The sequence below is a fragment of the Struthio camelus genome, chromosome 5, assembly GCF_040807025.1.
Source record: "Struthio camelus isolate bStrCam1 chromosome 5, bStrCam1.hap1, whole genome shotgun sequence".
Lineage (NCBI taxonomy): Eukaryota > Metazoa > Chordata > Aves > Struthioniformes > Struthionidae > Struthio > Struthio camelus.
This window is the reverse complement of record NC_090946.1, coordinates 27,153,034-27,172,251: the sequence shown is the minus strand read 5'-3', so window position 1 is coordinate 27,172,251 and position 19,218 is coordinate 27,153,034. Positions and strand designations below refer to the sequence as shown.

General features: G+C 43.8%; 1 long non-coding RNA gene across 1 annotated transcript; it reads right to left on the bottom strand.

Annotated features, from left to right (window-relative positions):
• Window positions 1–2,526: 2,526 nt before the first annotated feature.
• LOC104146378 (uncharacterized) lies at window positions 2,527–12,092 on the bottom strand. Its single transcript, XR_694663.2, has 5 exons — window positions 12,034–12,092; window positions 11,143–11,282; window positions 5,387–5,590; window positions 2,765–2,834; window positions 2,527–2,567 (listed from the first exon to the last, which is right to left on the bottom strand). It is a non-coding gene; the product is annotated as an uncharacterized lncRNA (long non-coding RNA).
• Window positions 12,093–19,218: the final 7,126 nt, after the last annotated feature.

The window sequence follows — 19,218 nt, the reverse complement described above, 5'->3', positions numbered from 1 at the left end:
CTGGCAGGTAGAGAGGATCTGCTCCCCCCTGCAGGAGACATTTGCTCGCGTCTTCCCCGGAAATTCCCACCCTGATTCCGATCTCGGTCCGGCGTAAATCACTCCAGGTGCTGCAACCCGGGCGTCTGCATCTGGGCCGCGGTGCCAAACTGAAAACAAAGATTGGAGAGATGGCAGTTTTTGGACAGCATCTCCTTTGCCGGTGACCAAGACCCTCTCCCCTCCAAACTCGGCCTGATCCAAATTTCTGCTATGTAGCAATCAGACAGGCTTGTTTTGTCCGCTATTCCATAGCTATGGTAATTCCTCACAAACACTCAATCTTCGCTTGCGCTCAATGGCATAGTTCACAAGATCAAACAAAAGCTATTTCCGGGACGAAGGATTATTCTACTGAGAGTCTCACTCAATTCCGGGCAAAAGGGGCTCGGGAACCTGCGCCAACCCGAGCCCGCTGAAGCACCTCCCCGGCCGGCGTTTCCCCTTCCCGCTTTCTCCCCTGCCGTTCTAACCAATTAATGGCCCGGTAATTCTTACTACACTTTACTAAACTCCATAAACGATCCCCTCGCGGCTGGAGGGTGGGGGGGGAGTGACTTAAACAGAGATAAATCCCCAGCACTTCCAATCCCGTTCAGGCCGTTCAGAGCACACAGGGGGATCTGTCTCCTTTCACTCAGGGAGCTGATCGGAGTTTGATTATTTAAGTGCCAAGAGCAGCAGAAACAAAGCTGCGAACCATCTCCAGGAGCGCAGGGTGCGGGGAGCACAGGGGCTGAGCGAGGGGCAGGAATCCATCACGGCGGGCCCGCGCCTGCATTCCTCGCCGCCTCCGCTCGCCCCGCGGCACGTTCCCTGGCCCCTGCGGCCCCGCAGCACAGCCGGGGGCTGCCCGCGCCGTGGGGACCTGGGAGGGCCCAGCAAAGTGGCACTGGGCTTCCCTTCCTGGGCCGACGGGGGCACTGACACGCTTCCGAGATGGGGGGAGCACATTCTGTTTATCCCTTGAAGGAAAAAAAAGCCTTCTTTGATGGCGCAACGAAGGGAAGGTGCATACCCTCTCCCCGGCCCTCCGCTGAGCTGGGGGGCGACCCGTGCCGCAGCGGTCCCCCGGGCCTGCGGCGCTGCGTGGCGGACGGGACAGTCTTTCTGAGGCGAGCCCCGGTGGGGCCGACTCTCCGGCCGAGGGCAGGCGAGAGCCGTGTCAGGTCTGCGCGCTGGACTCCACGCCTCGCCGGGGCCCGTCCGCGCCCTGCGGGACCCAGGCAGCGGGCGCCGAGCGAGCGACTCCCCGCGGCCCAGCTCCCTCCGCGGGCTGGCCCCGCACCTGCGGGGAGCGCGGCGCGGCGTGGGGCTCCGCCCGCCCGGCGCTGCCTGCCCGCCGCCCCAGGGCGCCGCAGCCCGCACGGCAGCCCGGGGCCGCCCCGCGCCCCGCCAGCACCGCCCGGCAGCGCCATTGGGTGGCGGCCGCCGGGGACCCCGCCGCGCCGGCCAATCAGCCCCTGCCGCGGGGAGCCGCCGTCCCGCGCCGCGGCGCCGCGGAGAGCGCCCCCCGCGGGTAGTGCGCGGCGCAGGGTCCCGCCGCCCCGCGCAACGACGCCGGGAGCGGGAGCGGGAGCGGGAGCGGGGCGCCGGGCTCGGCCGCCGGGTGGGCTCCGTGACCGGCTCCGGGCCCCCCAGAGCTGGCTGACCCTGCGTGCGCCGCGGACGGCCTGGGTTCCCGGCGCCCGTAGCCGAGCGGCGGCCCCAGGCAGCGCGGAGCCGCCTCGGGGCGGCGGCGGGCGCGGAGAGCCGGCGCACCGCCGTTTGGTGGAGCTCGGGCTATTATTTTACCGTAAATCTCTGCAGCGCTGGAACTAATTACGCAGAGGATATGTCTCAATTTGTTCTGCACTAATGCCGCGTCGGGGGGGAGGCCGGGCCGCGGCAGGAGCGGACACCGAGCACGTGAAATTGATGAGCGGGCCCGGGGCCGGGGCCCGGCGAGCCCCTGACCCCGCGCTCAACCCGGCGGGGCCCGGGCGGCGCTTCGCGTCCCGCACCTGCGGCGGCGCCCGGGACGGGCGGGCGCTGCCGGCCGCCTCGCCCAGCCGGGGCCGGGGCCGGTGCCCATCTGGGAAGGCAGCGCCGTGGCAGGCGGGCGGCGAGCGCCGCCCGGCCTCCGCGGTGCCTCCTCCCGTGCTCGCTGGTCTGGTTCAGACCAGCAGGGGTGCGAGGTGAAACTAAAACGAAGCACTAGGTACTACAGGGGCTCTGCTAAATTTATTGGCGTACCGCTAAGGCGAAACCCAGTATGAATCATGGAGCTGTACAGGACCATAAAATATCCCTACGTATGCTGCCCTCGCCAAGGTTCTGGTGAATACAAGTTCATATAAAACTGGGCATGAGTAACATCCTTCAGATCTGGGACATGTGACATTTAAGTGTCAGATATACAATGAGGTATACTTACAGAGCAGCTAAAACTATTACATAGAATGTTTATAGGTATTTGGTACTTACACACAAAATGAAAACAAAAAGGCCTTAGGTACTACACTGGAGCTCTGTTCTTGGCACTATCTCTGCCAAGAGAAATAATAAAATTATTGTTTTAGGAGAGGAAAAACAAAAATAATCTAAAATCAAGCAGATTGTAAATGGATATATGGTAATTGAGAGCCAAGGAATTAATTTATCCCTAGCTGCAGAATGTAGATCCAACTATAAAGGCTTACTGAACTATAAATATAATAATTTAGATGAAAAATCAGTGACATACCTGTCATAAACATAAACTCTAAGAATTCTCTGAGCCACCTCGAATACTGTCTTTGAATCCAGGTACATATCTGAAATGTAAAACAAATGCTTACACATTCAAAAGTGGTAGGAAAGATCCAGTTAAAGTACACCCCTATGCCCCGCCACACACTAAAGTATCTGGTGATACCTCTGATAAGTAAGTGAAGGCTGTAACTCACACCCCCAATAGCCTCAGGTCTTTCTTAACGTTAGGATATTGCAGAACACTTACAGATCATGAATTGTTCTTTAACAATTTCTCCAGTGGACGTGACATGTTTTCCTAAACACTAACCATGCGTGCCTTTATGTTTCAAGTTTATTCTTGAACAAACACATTTAACAATGCAAGGGAAGTCCAAATCTCACGTTTTTCTCAAAAAGCCCTTTTTGCAATAACTCTGGGCAAAGGCACTCTCTTGACCAGTCCTCCTCAGTAGGAAATTAGTGGGGCTCCACCAGGGCTACTCTAGCTTACTTCATCTGAGGATCTGAAACTGTTTTCATAGAATTTTGTTCTAATCCTACACACTTCAGAGGAATTCATGCATGTAAGCACCTGACTAACGGTGCTTCAGGGCAAGAGCAGTCCCGATGAAATCAATGCTTTACGACCTTAGACCATCAGGGACTATGGCTCCCACCATGCAGAAGGGAAAACCAAGCATATTGTCTTTGCCCCTTACCTACAGATACGCAGCGACCACCTACAGATATGCAGTGACCACAAAACTAAAGTGCATGAAGACAATGTATCTAGTGTCTAAAACAGATGAGGAACCAAAACTCCTGGGTTTCTATTGAATGCCTTCTGCATACTCCATGGCAAAACTGGAAAGGTGACAATCATTTTGCCAGGATACCAGAAAACTCTAGCAATATTTGTGAAGTGCTTTGAGGCCTTGGGTAAGCAAAGAAACTCAGTTGTTTGTTGCATTACATAGCATCGCTCAGTGTGATTTGCCAGTAATGCTACCTGTGAGGGAGTGGGATTAAGTGCTGGAGCTGGAGAGCTATTGCAACGCATGAGTCCCTGGTCCCAGCCCCCTCAGCACAGAATAAATACTCCAGCTGTTACTTCACCACTTGGGGAGAAGATTCCACTGCCCTCAGCCCCAAGGCACAGCCCTTTAGCTTCAGTAGTAATAGAGCATACACAGTCCTTTATTTGATCGTACATACATGAACGTGCAAGTCTCCTCTCTCTCTCTGGACTACACATACTTGATATATATGGATTGCAACAAAAAAACAAAGGCCAGTAAGTTCATTTTTTGCATCTAGTTAGCTGGAAACAACTGGCAGCAAAAATGTAGCTCCATCAAAACAGGAATTTCCCCAGTCCTTTATTCTGAGGCTTTCCACTCAGTGTATTTCTTTTTTTCTCCACCAAAGCTATGCAGCCAGTCCCCTCCTTGCTGCATGTGGCAACTGGTTCAGCTGCGAGGGTGAACAGTCACCTGGAAAACTCCATGGCTTCAGTACCTCAATTCAAGAGAGAACTGCTGCAAGCAGTGACAGCAGTCATGGTGCCCCCTACAGAATTGGGTGCAGCCCAGCCAGGCTTTCGCGGTGCTTTCATGGTTCTCATCAGTGTGTCACTGCAGGACTCAGCTTTTCTCTTCACATTTGTGACTGTCACTGTTCAGCAGCAGGCTCTGCTGACCCCACTAGGTCCAACGCATTTGTTGTCTTGCAAAGCTCAGGCTGAGACTGAGCTCCGCTGTGACAGTTAGAGGAGGAGAAGGGTCCACACACTGAACTTCATACTTAGAAGCCAAATTTATTTCTAGTGATACACAGGGGATTTCTTTCCCTTCAGATGTTATGGTGTTTGATTCTGCTCTTCACCTGAGTACTATTATAATACAGGAATTAAAGGCACTAAGATTTTGCTGTAGCCGTTGAGTCACAGATTCTTAAACTGATCAAACCTACCATTTATTTGTCTTTCCTTCCTAATACATCATAGCAGGGTTCAATGAATTGCAGATCAGAACTAGGACGTACTTTTGTGGTGTCTTAACAAACCTCTTTTGAAATACTTAACTTGTTAGTTGAAAAGAAAGAAGCAAAACAAGGGACAAAGAAACCCTGTCAACTTGTTATTTATGTTTTTAAATGAAACAATGAAAGGAACAACTAAATAAGTGTGACTCCTTTCTTTAGACTGCAATATTATAGATTAATAGCTCTATGAACAGATTTGCAAATAGCACCATCATCCTAATCAAGATATTAAAAAGGTTTATGAGCAGTTGCTTAGAAAAAATAAGATAAAGCCTATGGAAATCTGATACTGGTCAATGGTGCATTTATTCAAAACATAATGCTGACTTCAAGTCTCCATAAATCCTTTGCAAATGAAACTTGCATTGTGATCAGTGTTCCAGATCTAAATGATTTATTTTTTTTTTCTTTAGTAGAAATTAGATATATCTCAGGATATACAAGTTATTTACCTACTGATACAGAGTTAATCATGCCCCCATGAGATAATACATACTAAATTCAAATTAGAAGATAATTCAAATAAGGAGTATCCTTAAAAGTAGATATTTTGATTTATTAGTGTATTAATTTAAATGAAGAAACTCACATTTCTGTGTGATTTGTTTCAAAATTCAAGGCTTCCACATTTCCAACCAGTTAGCTCTTGGGAGCAGAGCAGATGTTGGATTCCGTACAGTTTCAAAAATGAGTTCTTAGCAACATTTATCTCATTGCTTCATTCTAAGCAGCATCATCCTTTGCAATCTCTATGTGCCTTTGAGGAGACGGGTTCTACTGCTTTGGACAGCTGCTAGAATGCAAGGAACATAGTGTAAGGCCAACCAGAGAAGATCCATCAGGAAAACTGTCCATCAGCCCATTTCCCTTGCACCATGAACTGAGCTTCCCAATTTGTAAAAGACTTGTGGACTTCACTGCATCTGGGTTTCTTGTCTTTTACATGCATCTTCCCTAACAGTTAAAATTCAAATGGATTCTCAGTCATCAATTCACTCCAAAAACCTGTGGGCAGAAGTGAGTTCAGCAAATTGGTTGAATAGTGGCTAAAGAACATACTTAATTATTCATCAAACAAACTTCTCTCAGAGGAACTACTGGAGTCAGCTTTAGCTAAACTCCAGATCCGTAATAAAATAAATCTATGTATGGATAACACCAACACTCTGTAATACCTACATATGCTTTATCAGAGACTGAAAGTTCTTGAGTAACTGTGGTAATTTTCCTCATTTTATTAGTCACTGTTTAAGCATAATAAACTGTTCAACTAAATAAGGCTTTCAGAATACTTTACACTTGCAATATGCTCCACTCCAACACCACCTCTCAATAATATCCATACAGACACTGTAAAGATTTTGGCCCGGAGGCATATAAAACTGTCACCTAATGCATCTCCAGAAATCATGTCCCTTTGCTTTGGATAGCTGCACCTAACTTATCCACTGCCTTTGAAGTTACCTGTACTCAGCATCAAAGGAAAAGGATCAGGCCTGTAGTCACAGTACACACATTTCACACACATGCTCAGAGGAGGCAGGTTTTCTTCATGAGCTGTAATACTAACCAATAGAGAAGCCGTAGTCCAGCCAGCATACAAGGGATCAGAGCTGCCCAGCAAATACAAGGAATCCAAAGAACTTCAAACGCATTTAAAAGATGGGAAGCACTATTCAGTCCTGGATGCCAAGTCATTAGGTGACTACAGAACTATGCTTTGTGCAGCACTGCTGGGCTTTGAACGGTCTTGTATAACTTTTCCCAAATCACAGAAGTCCCCCGGGAAACTTCAGTAATCAAATAAGATCTCGTGGTCAGGAAGCTTTTCTTCATCCAGCCAATTTTATTTCCCCCTCATCATTCCATCTATTACTCACTACATCCTCCTGCCAAACTCGACATAATTCTTCTCCGTCTCTCATGCTTACATGTTTCAGCTACATATGGACTACTATGTCCTTTTATCTCAGCATTTCAGGCTGCACGTATTTAGTCCTTTTCCTTTTTCCTGCTGTCCTCCTCTAAGGTCTCTCCAACAGCATCTCTCCAGAAGAGAAGAACTCAGCACTGAACTAAGTATTTTGCAAATAATTACATTTGGTGCTTTCTAAATGTAAGGACACACAAATCAATGACTAAATCACCTTGAACAACTGAGTGAGAATCCAAAGCAGTACAACTGTTACATCAGGATAGGGTACTTCGGATGACATTGCAAGATCAACTTTATACAAACAACAGTTTCCTCAAAAAATTCCCTGGTCAATTTTGTTGTTCTTGTCTCAAGCAATGTGTCATGAAGTACACATTATTTGCAGTGATTTTTATGTGCAAAACACTTCATAAGCATTACGTCACTGTGACATTAGGAAGATACGGAGTAAGTGCATATTATCCTATATTCTTGAGACACAAGCAAATTATTGTTTCAAGACAGAGCAGTTGATGTAAAGACAACTTATTTGCCCAATTATATCATTTATTTTTGAGCAACTGATGCTTAAAACAGCAGATGGAACATACAGACGGATCCCTGCATTACACAGTTACAATAGCTTGCTTCTATCATCATCCCCTACCTCAAAGAAACAACTTCCACAGCCTTTCACTGCTAGATATGTGTGATTCCTTTCCATGAATAAGACAACGTAATTCCACAAACCAGACCACATTACAAATTATACTTCACCTACATAACTTACAATTTATAAACTCAGAGCTGACAGACTTCAAGTTTGGTAGTCTGAATATGGTGAACATGGTAATTAATCCTTTCACAACTTAGGAGCACTACATATTTGAGACTGGGTTTACATCCAGTTAGGGAAAACAGCTATCTAGATACCTTTAATACACTCTTTCATTTTTACAAAACTTTATCAGCTTTATGACTAGACACTGATAAAAGTGTATGTTTGCATAACGTGCCAAAACTGAAACAGAGCTCCATTATCACTTCCTGAACTCAGAATTTGATTTTCCTTTTATAGCAGAGGAGAGAGGTAAAGTCACTGGAACTTCAGAAGGACATGCCAGTCTTGAGCAAAGAAAGTAGGCATGCTCGTGAGAGACAGGTGCTGCTACATGTCATACAGCACATTAAATGACCTATGTGCAAAACATACAGATGAGGAGTTACTTCTTTTTTTAATATATGGCAGGTTTCAGGTTTAGAGTTAGCCCTGGTGCTTCCTGGGTGCTTCCTGGGCCCTCGCCCAAAGTTTATGCTAGAAGTGTTCTAATAACACAGTCCTTTTAGGGTCAGTGAAACTTTCACCATGCTTGGGAGAAAGGTGATGGCAGTGGAGTTAAGATGAAGTTGCTACTGGACCTGAGGGACCTCTCACTACTTGTGCAAGAAATACATGGGCATCTTTCTAAATGGAAATGGCAGCTCGGGCAACTGGCAGATTTAAAGGATCATGAGCACATAATAGGAGGGAAATGGCTAAAAGAAGTACCTGTCTATTTGCTGAGCCTGCACCTCCACACAGCAGGAGCAGTATGTAATGCACATGCCCTAAGCCAAGCTCAAATATCTGTGTTAGAAGTACATTATTATAAGATGGCTTCTGTCTTTAATGCTGTTCTTTCCCTCTCCCTCCACTTCAATTTCTGTGCTTGTTCTCCTCCCCTGGAATTTGCTCTTGTTGTAAAAGAGAAGGATACATTCCCTTTCAGTCTGTCCTAGGTAACTGGAAGGAGCTAGGAGATGCAACACATTTGCAGATCATTTTCATGCCAATGACACAAAGCTGCTTTGATTACCTGGCATGCATTCACCAGGCAAAGGGAGTGAAAGGAGTCCCAGCCCTTTCCCCCCCCCCCCCCCCCCCGCTCCCCTGCCTTTAACACAGGCTGGTGCAGCACATGGCCATGCCTCACCTCATGCAGTCCTGGACTCACAGCTGTTCTGTCACTTTCCCTGCTGGAAACCATGGCCATGTTCTTCCTTGATTATGGCCAGAAAAAATAGGTGGCATAAAGTATGCAAGGTATTGGGCCCTATGACCCCTGATAAATCTCAAGGTGCTATGTAGGCTATATTGGAAGCATATTCCTAGAGATACTGTTCATGTTTATAAAGTGTTGTGGGGTGAAGATTGCTCAATAGAAAAGTCACACAGAAATTTAACAAAAGCAACGCTGCAAAATGTAAAAACAAAACAAAAAAGTAATTCTCCCACAGGAACTGAAAGGCATTTCATACATGTCCAATGAGACATTAAAAATAATTATGTGGAAGAGTAATAGCTCCCTTGGTTGTTTTAATATATTTTTGTCTACAAACAAGAAACGTTCTCTAAACTGCTGCCTTGGCTTGGCTTGAAAGGTCTCTCAAACAAAAGCCCTTCAAGTGACCCTTAGATTATTAAACCTCAGTAACAATGAATGTGGATCTCAGTTCAAACAAAGACTGTAAAAATAAAAAGCAGTTTAGGTCTTGGAAATAAATATGTCTTCATAAACTGGGAACATACAGAACGTATTTTTGATCAATAGTCATCCCTTCTCTGAAAAAAATCTAGAAGCTTTTGTCTGAAGTATTTGACATTTTATTTCTTTCAAATAGTATCTGCAAATAGCCTCACTTCTAGGACAAATGAAAAGGCTTGATGCTGTATCTTAATTTAAACCTCCCAGAGTTCATTCAGAGAGCAATTCAGATCAGTAAGGTTATTTTGGATTCTGTCCTTAATGATTTTTCCTCCAAAACTTGCTAAACATCATTAATTTCACAGAAAACATTTGTGGGGAACAAAAAATGCCAGCAATACCAAATTACAAAGCTTAAACACTCTGATCTGTGTCTCCCATGAGAAAGATACAAAGGTTGAGATGTCCAATGGCAGACATTAATGTCAGATGCCAAAGCAGGAAAAGCAAACATAGGAGTGGGGAGAGATATATATGCCCCGTAGAATACTTTGTTTTGAAAGTCATATGTCATTTAAATGGCCTTTATAACTGAAGAAATTCATTAAGAATATATTTTCATTCAGTTTGCAGAGAGAACATGCACTGCTGCCAGCTGCTAGAATCAGTTTTGCACTTGTGAACTGTGGGTACAACTTTCTGATGTCTGCTTCATTGTTGTGAGCACAGCACTTCCTCTAGGCACAGGCCAAATAGGATGTTGCCAAAGAGCATGTCCGCACAAAACATCGAAATGAGCACAGTTCCTTTGCCCCTACTGGATTTTCTCTTACAGCCAGTGGAGGAATTGGGGAAATAGGAACAGCAGCCATGGCTGGGAGAAGGGGACAACCTCCCTATAGGACAGTGGTTCTCTGTCCCTTCCACCAGCTCAACTATGCAGCTCACTACCCTCTCCTCAGCTGCCTTGGTTTTGCATGTGAGCTCTGGTGTTTCTTTGCGCTCCCACGCTCCTTCCTTTAGAAGAAGCAGCCCAGTCCCCCCATCTCTGTGGAACACCCTTCAATTTTAACTGCCCTGATGGCCAACCCAGAGACAGCACTGCTTTGTTTCACAGCCCCATTCACTGTTATCAATGCTGTGGCACCAAAGAGACACATGTGTTCAGCCACTTCTCAGCTGGGTTAGATCACCACTCTAAAACTCTCACTGGCATTTTCCGTATGGGAGTTCACTACCACTGGGAGTACTGGTGGAAACTGAATAGGTGGATAAAAACACTACACATCTTCCCAAAACAGATACTTTCTATGCATTCACGAAGGCAGACATAGGATGTCTAGAAATGATTCCTCTCATTTGCCGTGGCCACCCAGCCTTGTCTCTCCTTTGCCAAATTTCTGAACAGAAAGCTCAAATGAGCTTGATATTTGTAATAGAGAAAGTATGCACATAACTGTGAATCTGCTTTAACAGCTTGGAAGACATAACATCACTTCTCTACACAAAGATGCTTAATGACTGGAACTGGATTAGCATCCTTGCTGACCAAAGCTTTCTATTCAACCTGCTTCTATTCAGAGCAGTGAATTAGCTACCTTGGCGTTATGCCTGACTCCTGCCCAGGGGGCAAGAGAGATGTTTTTTCTGCATAAGCATGGCAACAAAGTTGGCAATTAGTATCAAGTTTGGCTACTCGTGTTAACAGGAATTACTCTGTGAGCTCAATTTACCAAAGACACCACGCAGCCAGCAGTGTGATAATGACCCATTTAATACCATCAAGACTGGATTTCAATATAGCAATAATAAAAGATACTATAACCTATCAATCTTTCTCCTTCTTACTCTCTTCCATGTTTCAAGACATTTATATTTTCCCTTAGATTTAGTGAGCATCTCTTTTATGCCTTAAAAATCATCTGTATACTCTGATATTGCAAAGCTTAATGCATTAAAGCTTACCTTTAGCATGGAGTGTTCACATAGAGTTCAATGATGGCATAGATACTTCTAATATATTTCACACAATGCATTATATGAAATACAGAAGAAAGACAAAAATTAATCGGCATCTGCACAAGGAAAATGTTTCTCAATGAGATCTGGAAATGAAGGCAAATGAGAAGAAGACATATAATTTACTGAACAGAGTAATAGTTGATAATGTCATTACTGATGTTTTCAAAGCACTGATTTACCATTTTATGAGAATCCATAATCCTTAAAAGCAGGAACCTTGATTCTGTTTTGTGTTTACACAATGCTTAGAACAGTATGGTACCAATCTGTCACCCAGGTTCCTAGATGCTTCAGCAGTAAAAATTAAGAATAACAGCAGATGAAAACCGATTACAAGAAAATCTCAGCAGCTGAGCTCAACAGCTGGCACTATGAAACAGGGGCCTGGAATTCCACGCAGTTCTGCTTAGAGTTACTGATCACTTTTGCAAACTGTATCATTTCTATAGATGATACAACTTCCTTGCTCTAAATCTAGACAGAGGAGGACAGTGTTCATGGCCTCTAGTACTTATGTGTTTATTATCATGTTTTCTATATAATGTTACAGTAGTAGTAAGCCATCCGCCAGAAAAAAAAAGAAAAAGAAAAAAACCCACTGATCATGTTGTTTCTGCAAACACCAGGATCACATAATCAGCTGCAGTACATTACAAATTGCTAGTCATAACTGTAGAATAAGCTAGGAAAAGGGAAATGAATTTCAGAGAAACTGGATATAGTGAATGAAGTATTTATGAATTTAAGAACTTTGTCCTTTTTTTTTTTTTGACAAGCATGGATATCCTATTAATGTTAACGACTTCTATTCTCACAAAGAGGAAAATGAAATACCTTTATCATTAAATATGTCAAGGCAATACATTCCAGAAGACTCCAGCCTGGTATTTGTTTCTATCTGTCAACAAAAAAGCACAAACAGAAGCATGATCTCTGTTCAAGGAAATGGCAAACTAAGACTTGTCATTTCAAAAGGCTATTGTTTATTAATGGCCAACGTGTCCTTAGCCATTTCTTTAGGAGTTATGATCTTCTGCAGTAAGTAAAGCTACTTAAGACCTGAGCACCTGAAACCATGCTCAGGTAAGCAGAAAAACCCTTTTGGACTAATACTGCAACCTTTTAAAAAAGTCAACAAAAGTCTCAAAGATACCTTGTAGTTCTCCTACAAGACAGCCACATCTGGGCTATGTACCAAATATACAGGGAGAGAAGAGGAATATCAAAGATACAGCATCATGGTAGCAGAAGTCCTGTGAAACCAACACAAACTAGGCAGGACTAGCTGTGCCATGCTTTTCTTCTAAAATATATAAAGAAATAAACCCACTGCTATTTTTTAAAACCAAGCATGCATAAATGGTCAGAAAGATGCTAATATTTTTAAGTGTCATTTCATACACATATTTGTTTAGTTTAATCCAAGCAGTTAACAAGTCTTGGAAAACAAAACAAAACAATTTCATCTTGGTTCAAGCAAAGCATTTCTAGGCAGGTTCCCTTAGGAAACAAGGCTTACGTGACTGCACTGTCAATCTATCTGTCTCTGTTATAACTTCTGGACCCCAGACCTGCTTCAGCCAAATTCTGTAGAGATGTGAAATGCCCAGTAATACTATGTGCACACAAGCTTCAGGAAAATTGGCAGCTCAGTAGAAACAAGGGGTGCTAAACCAGTGACCCCAAATGAAAGGAGCACTGCAGTGTGCACAGCAGGTTTTTATACTGTTTGGCTTATACTGTTTAAGCCTTGGTGAATCAAAACTCAGAACTAACTGCAGTACAAGCTACCACTGCCCAGCTGTTATCTGGGGAGAAGTAAGGGAAGTGAAGGAACTGGGAGGGGAGGGATCACAGGGGATGTGTAGGGAGCAGGGGTTAGAGAGGTGGGCAAAGAGCTCAGAGACAAGGATTCAAATCCAAGAAGTGAAGATTCATTAATTCCACTGTCATATAACCATTTGTTTCTCAATTTTTCAGTTCAGCCAAGAAACTAATAAAAGGAGTTATTTGCACAGCTCAATTGATATGGATCTTGCAAAACCTTTGATTGCTGGCATTTCAGATCCTGCTTCCAATCATTGAAGCTTGCACAGGGAGAAGGTTTATCTATCCTCAGCAAGCTGAACTGAATCTTTACATTGATGGGGGAAGGAAAAGATGCATAATGACAGTGATCCAGAGGTGCAACAACCTCAGGTTGTTCTAAATGTTCCAGAGAAGTGCTTATATTCTTCCAAAGGGGACATTTTCTGCTTCTTTTCATCTGCACCATTGTTGCCTATAAACCAATCCTTTATTCTGCTTGGGAACAGTAGAATGTGTGAGTAAGGAAAGAGTTTACTAAATGTTGAATTAGACGGGATTGATTTAACCATTTAGGCTTTTACTTGTGCTTAAGGAAATGTGTTGAACTTTGAAGAATTTGTTTGATACCATTTTTTCTAAGCAGGATGTAAACTGATTCTCTTTCATTTCCTATAAAGGACCCCATAAAAAGTTGTCCTGTGATATACACAAAAAGAGGCCAAAAAAAAAAAAAGCTGAGCTCACAGAAACCACTCTAGACAGATATAGTTGTGAGCTATATATCAATTCCTTGCTCTGTCAAAAACTGACTAGATGATATAAAAGTGCTCAGATCACTCTAGAATATATGCAGTCTTACCAAAAATATTCAACTCTTCTCATTTTCAGTTTTCAGTTTTTCCCATGTGACAAGGCCAGCTCTGATACCAGCTCTGTTGTCACGATACCCTGCATTCCTGAATGTCATAAAACAGGCAGTGACATCCTAAAACAACTTCAGTTTCCCTTTGGGCAGAGCAGAGAGCCAGCATAGCAGGGGGCTTCACAAGGGCAGAAGCAGAGTTATTGCCAAAGGAATGAGTTCTAGTGTCTATCAGATTAGTAGCCGTCATTTAAAACTTCAGTTGTTATTTCTAACAAAATCATCTCCTAAGGAAGGGGTACAAACCCTTGGAAGGCCTCTTCTGGTTCCAGTTTTGTTCAAGCGCAGAAGTCTGACTCCTTCAAGGGTAATGGTTTGCTCCCACTATTAGCTGAGATTCCCAAAGAGCAAATCCATAGGAAGGGTCATTCCCCACTCCACCTTCAGTGACTTGCGAGCTAAGGGGGTGGGACTAGTAGCCTTTGGACTAAACCTTCTTGACAGAAAAAACTTTATGTCCCAGTGGCTGTATCTAAATTGTCTGCAAGTACCAGCCACAGCTTGTCCTGAGGACCTGACCCTGAGTTATCCAAGTGGCTTCCATTGGGCCCTTACACCTGGGTTTCTTCTTCATCACAACCAAGTTGTGGGAGGCAGAAGAGAAAGTAAGCGGCTGGTCAGCGTGCCAGGTCTCACCCTGAGTGCAAGTGGCCAAAGCACACTGCAAAGAAGAAAAGTGTCTTGATCTTCCTGTTCAGGTATAATATATAGCAACTTTGTAGGAAGAGAGGCAGCAGGATTTGACCCCAGAGAGGTTTTAGTAGGTGATTTCATCATTTGGATTGCAGCATGCTGCAGAAGTAAGACGAAAGCTACAATGTAGCAGCCAGAAAGGACATAAAGGAGTGCAAACTCACTGGGAGAGCAGGCCTGGGTATTTCACAGTAGAGGCAAAATTAATTGCAGAAGAGACGGCAGAGTTGGTTCAGAAGAGCGGAGGGGAACAAAAAGGTTAGGGAGGGAGTTTAAGAAGGCTGTGAGAGAGAACTGCACTCTCTCTACTGCTATCCTCTCCAGTTCAGGTCATGTCAGATACTGTATCTCTTCTCTGTTCACCAGGTACTACTTAAAGGCTTGCGTAAGGAGAAGGATTAAAAAATAGGTTGTTGGTGGTGGGGTGCAGAAGGTGAGCTTTCACACCAGAGGATCCACAGCTGCTGTTCTGGTGAGTCAAAGCTGGATGGAATTTTTTCCCATCCTCAGTGCTGGCTTTTCTTCTGGACAGGCACCTTGACAGAGCTAGCACTTTTATCTCTGAGAGCTCTATGCCCAAGAAAGCCCAGACAATTTTCTGTTGGCTCTTAGGGCTGCATACAAGGAAAAGAAAAGGGAGGACTGCAAGACAAGTACATGTTAACCTGGAGCATTACCTTATTTTCTCTAAAAAAGGCTTGCATGCGTCATAACTCAATCATAAAACTGCATTTAATGTCTACCTTTGGCAGAAGAGAAAGAGAGGCAGATTTTTGCTGTGTTTCACAAAAAGGAATGCTGCCGCGGGTCTCTGCACAGCATCTACAGCCAGAGGTTGCTGATATTTAACCTGGCTCTGACACAAACCCTTCCAGGCATCCATCACCGACCCTAACTAAATCAGTTTTCCCACAGGTTAAAAGTAGGATGTGAAGTGAGAGCTCCTGCATTCAGTGCTTGGACTAGTGCAATCCATAGCAAAGATCATCCTCCTGCAGCTCTCTGGATCATCTGTGGTAGCATCAGGTAACCTCTTTAGAAATTAAGCTTTCATTGAACTTGAGTGACTAATATGTTCAAACCAGAAAATTTTCCTGTGGGTTTTAAAAATTCAATCATATTCCACCCCCAAATTTTCCTTGTGCTACTCACTGAAAATACACAGCTGCACTGGCAAAGCTGTCAGTGAAAGGAAGCTAGAGGTTTTGGCAGCTGCACAGAGGGGAAGAGGTGAGGCTCTGGACTCATGAGAAGGCGTTGGAGACAGTTTAGGTTTGGAGATCTCTGGAGTCTGCTGAAATTTCTGGCAGTCTGAAGAAACCTCATTTCAGTCCCACCCTTTTGTGGGCAGAGCAGAGGTGACTGGGTTACAAGGCAGTAGGTCCTAGTCCCAGCTCTTCTGGTGACCTGTTGCAGAGCTCAGTCCCTACCTCCACCTGTAAAAAGGAGGGTGTGATCTTCCTAACAGGAACATCAAACTCCAGGACAATTTGGGAGAAGAGTTCTTAGTTCTATAAAACAGGTGTGTTGGAGTGTAAAAGCACTTAAGACATGTGCTGAGGTTCCCAGCATGGTTTCTAACTCAGGAGCATTGCACGCACAATTCTGAGCTAGAGGATCTTCCCAGGAAAGACAATGTTCATCATGAAAGTCACTTTGAAGGAGCTACTTTGAGCAAAAGAACAGCCTTCCCGGTATCTACTTCCCTCTGCACTTCACAGAAATATTTTCTGTCCTTTTGAAGCAAGGACCACCTTTCTTCTGCATTTGTACAATACCTGTCACTGGGGAGGGAGAGCTCCAGCGCTGTGGCTCCAAGACACTGGCACAGAATAAAATAATAACAAAAGTAATAATGAGAAAGGACCCTGCTTAGTGTGGGAATTTATTTTCAACCTATATTTTAGTCATTTAAAGTGTAATGGAGAAAATGAAAACATATAAGGCATATCAGTATCCTCTAAATAAATTCCTGGGATTGTGGAATACCATAGAAAAAATCATCACCTTGAAAACAAGACTGCCTTAATAAAATGGGAATTTCTTTTGCAAGAGATATTTCACTACTACGGATGAAAAGTGCTATCTATACAAGTACTGAAATACTAATTCTTACTGCTGTTGTTTGAGCTGCCTACACTATACATCAGAACAATATCAGATTCCCAGCCATGCAGTACAGAGAGAAACTTTCAAAACAGAAGACCCAACCTTCAAAGCAGAATTTGACAGCAAGGAGTTCAACAACAAAGCCAATATAGCATTACAGAGAGTATACTGTCACTGACATCAGTATCAGCCTTGCAGAGCATTCCAATTTATATAACTGTGCTCACTTTTTAAATATGTGAACAATGTATTCATGGACATTGCTGTATTCAGAGCGTCTCTCCCACCCCTGCCTTAGGGGGACAATCTGCACTTCACACTGCAATAGGCAATAATGCAAGTATTACAATATATTGTATAAGCCAAAAAAAATATTGAGATAAAATAAAGGAGCATTATTAAGAGGAAGGGACTCAGGGCATCTGCAAGAGATACCAATGGGTAAAACAGAGAACCGCTCTCACAAAGAAGTATTTTACGGGAGTGGGGAGAAGCTGTCAGCACAGATCTTCCAGAGGGAGGGAAGTTCCACAGTTCACAAACCTGTACAACAAACTGCTCAACAGTACAGAGGGGACAGGGTACCTCTCACAACAGCAGGTCCATCTAGGCAGAATTATTTTCCTTAAGAACTCACTACTCCCTTTACAGCTACTGCAGCAGATAGAACCTCATTCAAGCCATTTCTGAAACACTCTGCCTTACACACACTGTGCAGGTATAAATGAACTGGTGATATCTAAGGGGCCGTAAATCGGGCCGCACAGCTCTAGCAGACAGAAAAGCAAAGCCATGTCCGTGCTGTCAGTGATACTGTGAAAATCCCTCTTCCCCTGCTCTGGAGAACTGGCCCCTCCGCTTTCCTTGATGTGGTAATGTAATAGCAGATTGAAAAGAAACGTGCAGCTTTCAGCAGTATACATCAGTGAGGGGACCAAAATAAGTTTATCAAAGAAAAATGTGACTCTGACCCATCCTTGGAACTAAATCAAAGAGTATCTAACAGCAGCAGTAGGTCTCCAAGAAGAAAACAAAGCCAAACTAGTTTAAAACAGATCCAAACAAGAATAGATTTTTTTTTGTTGTGGTCATTGCCAGCCAGATTATGATTGGTTACAAATGCTAAGGGCCCTTGGGTTGCCCGAGTCCTTAATTCATCAAAAAGGTCATCATTATCTGCCAAGCAATGACCTCAGTCAAAAGCCATAAATCACTGCTCAGTTAAAGAACCAAGCCTGCAAGCTCTCTCAAGTATCTTTTCTCTTAGTGCTTGTGAATGGGGAAGGCAGGCTGTGCAGGACTCTGGAGTAGCTGCTTTACACAAAGGACAAAAGAGCTCTCAATTCTGAGTACCAAATTTTGTGTAAACAGAAGCTGGCATGAAACAGATGAATAAGAAATGCCTGCCAGAGTGTGTGCTCAGTACGTGGGCAAGAGCTGAAAGATCTGCTTCCTTACTTTATGGTCCCAGCAAAATACTTAAATCAGCATGTAAGAAGTTAAAGTTAAACCATCTTGTTGTTAACCCTGTTAAAGGACATCATAAGCTGCCTCTCACAGGTACTACATTTTGTAAAGAATCCGTAAGTCATGTGCTGTTTACCAAAAGTTATTGTAAATTCCCAGAAAATTCATTCTCTATTCAGAAGCAAATAGAGGAATCATTAGCTACATTCTATTAGATTTATGTACCAAAGATGATGAAACCTTGTTTTAAGTACGAAAGTTGGTTCATCTTTAATTACATAAATAAAGCAGATGTTCTCCTACAAAGCATTTTCTAACAGAAACTGAGCGATGAAAGTGACCTTAATAAACTGCTGTTATTTTGACAGTTGAAGAAAAGAAGGGGTTTTGAGGAGCCAAGAGGACCTACAAAAGAAAAAAGGGACTAATTATTTAAAGCAGTAGAGAATAAGTGCAGTCACACTTGTCACCACTCAGCACTCTCTACTGCAAACTGTTTCCTGCGGTAGCATATCTTTCATGAAGCTTTCTACCACCTCTCTCTCTAGTGCAATGACTGTTTTTCAAACATTAAAGCATATATCTTTTTAAATGATACTAAGCAACAGAATTTTAAGTATCAGTAAAAACCCACTCCAGGGCACACGTTCATTGTTGATTTGTGCACTTCCTAGTGTGACAGCACCTTGCATTTCCTTATCAGAAGCACAACTGAGCAGTCTGCTTCTGGCATACCTCTGTCAAAAATCCTGGGAACTGTCTGAGAACTCACGGCAGCCAAGGCCATTGCTCCATTTGCATGTACAGACTGGCTGGCAGAGCCAAAGTTTAGATTTTTGAATCAAGCCACATTCATAGCACTGAACTTTAAAAGGATGCCTCAATGACACATTTTAAATAAATGGTTTTGGGGAATCCAAATGATCTCTCATATTATCATCATATGAGGAACAGGCTGCTGGAAAATGCCTGGCAAAAAAAAAAATTGATTCTCTTTAACTTTTTGGATAGGCACAATA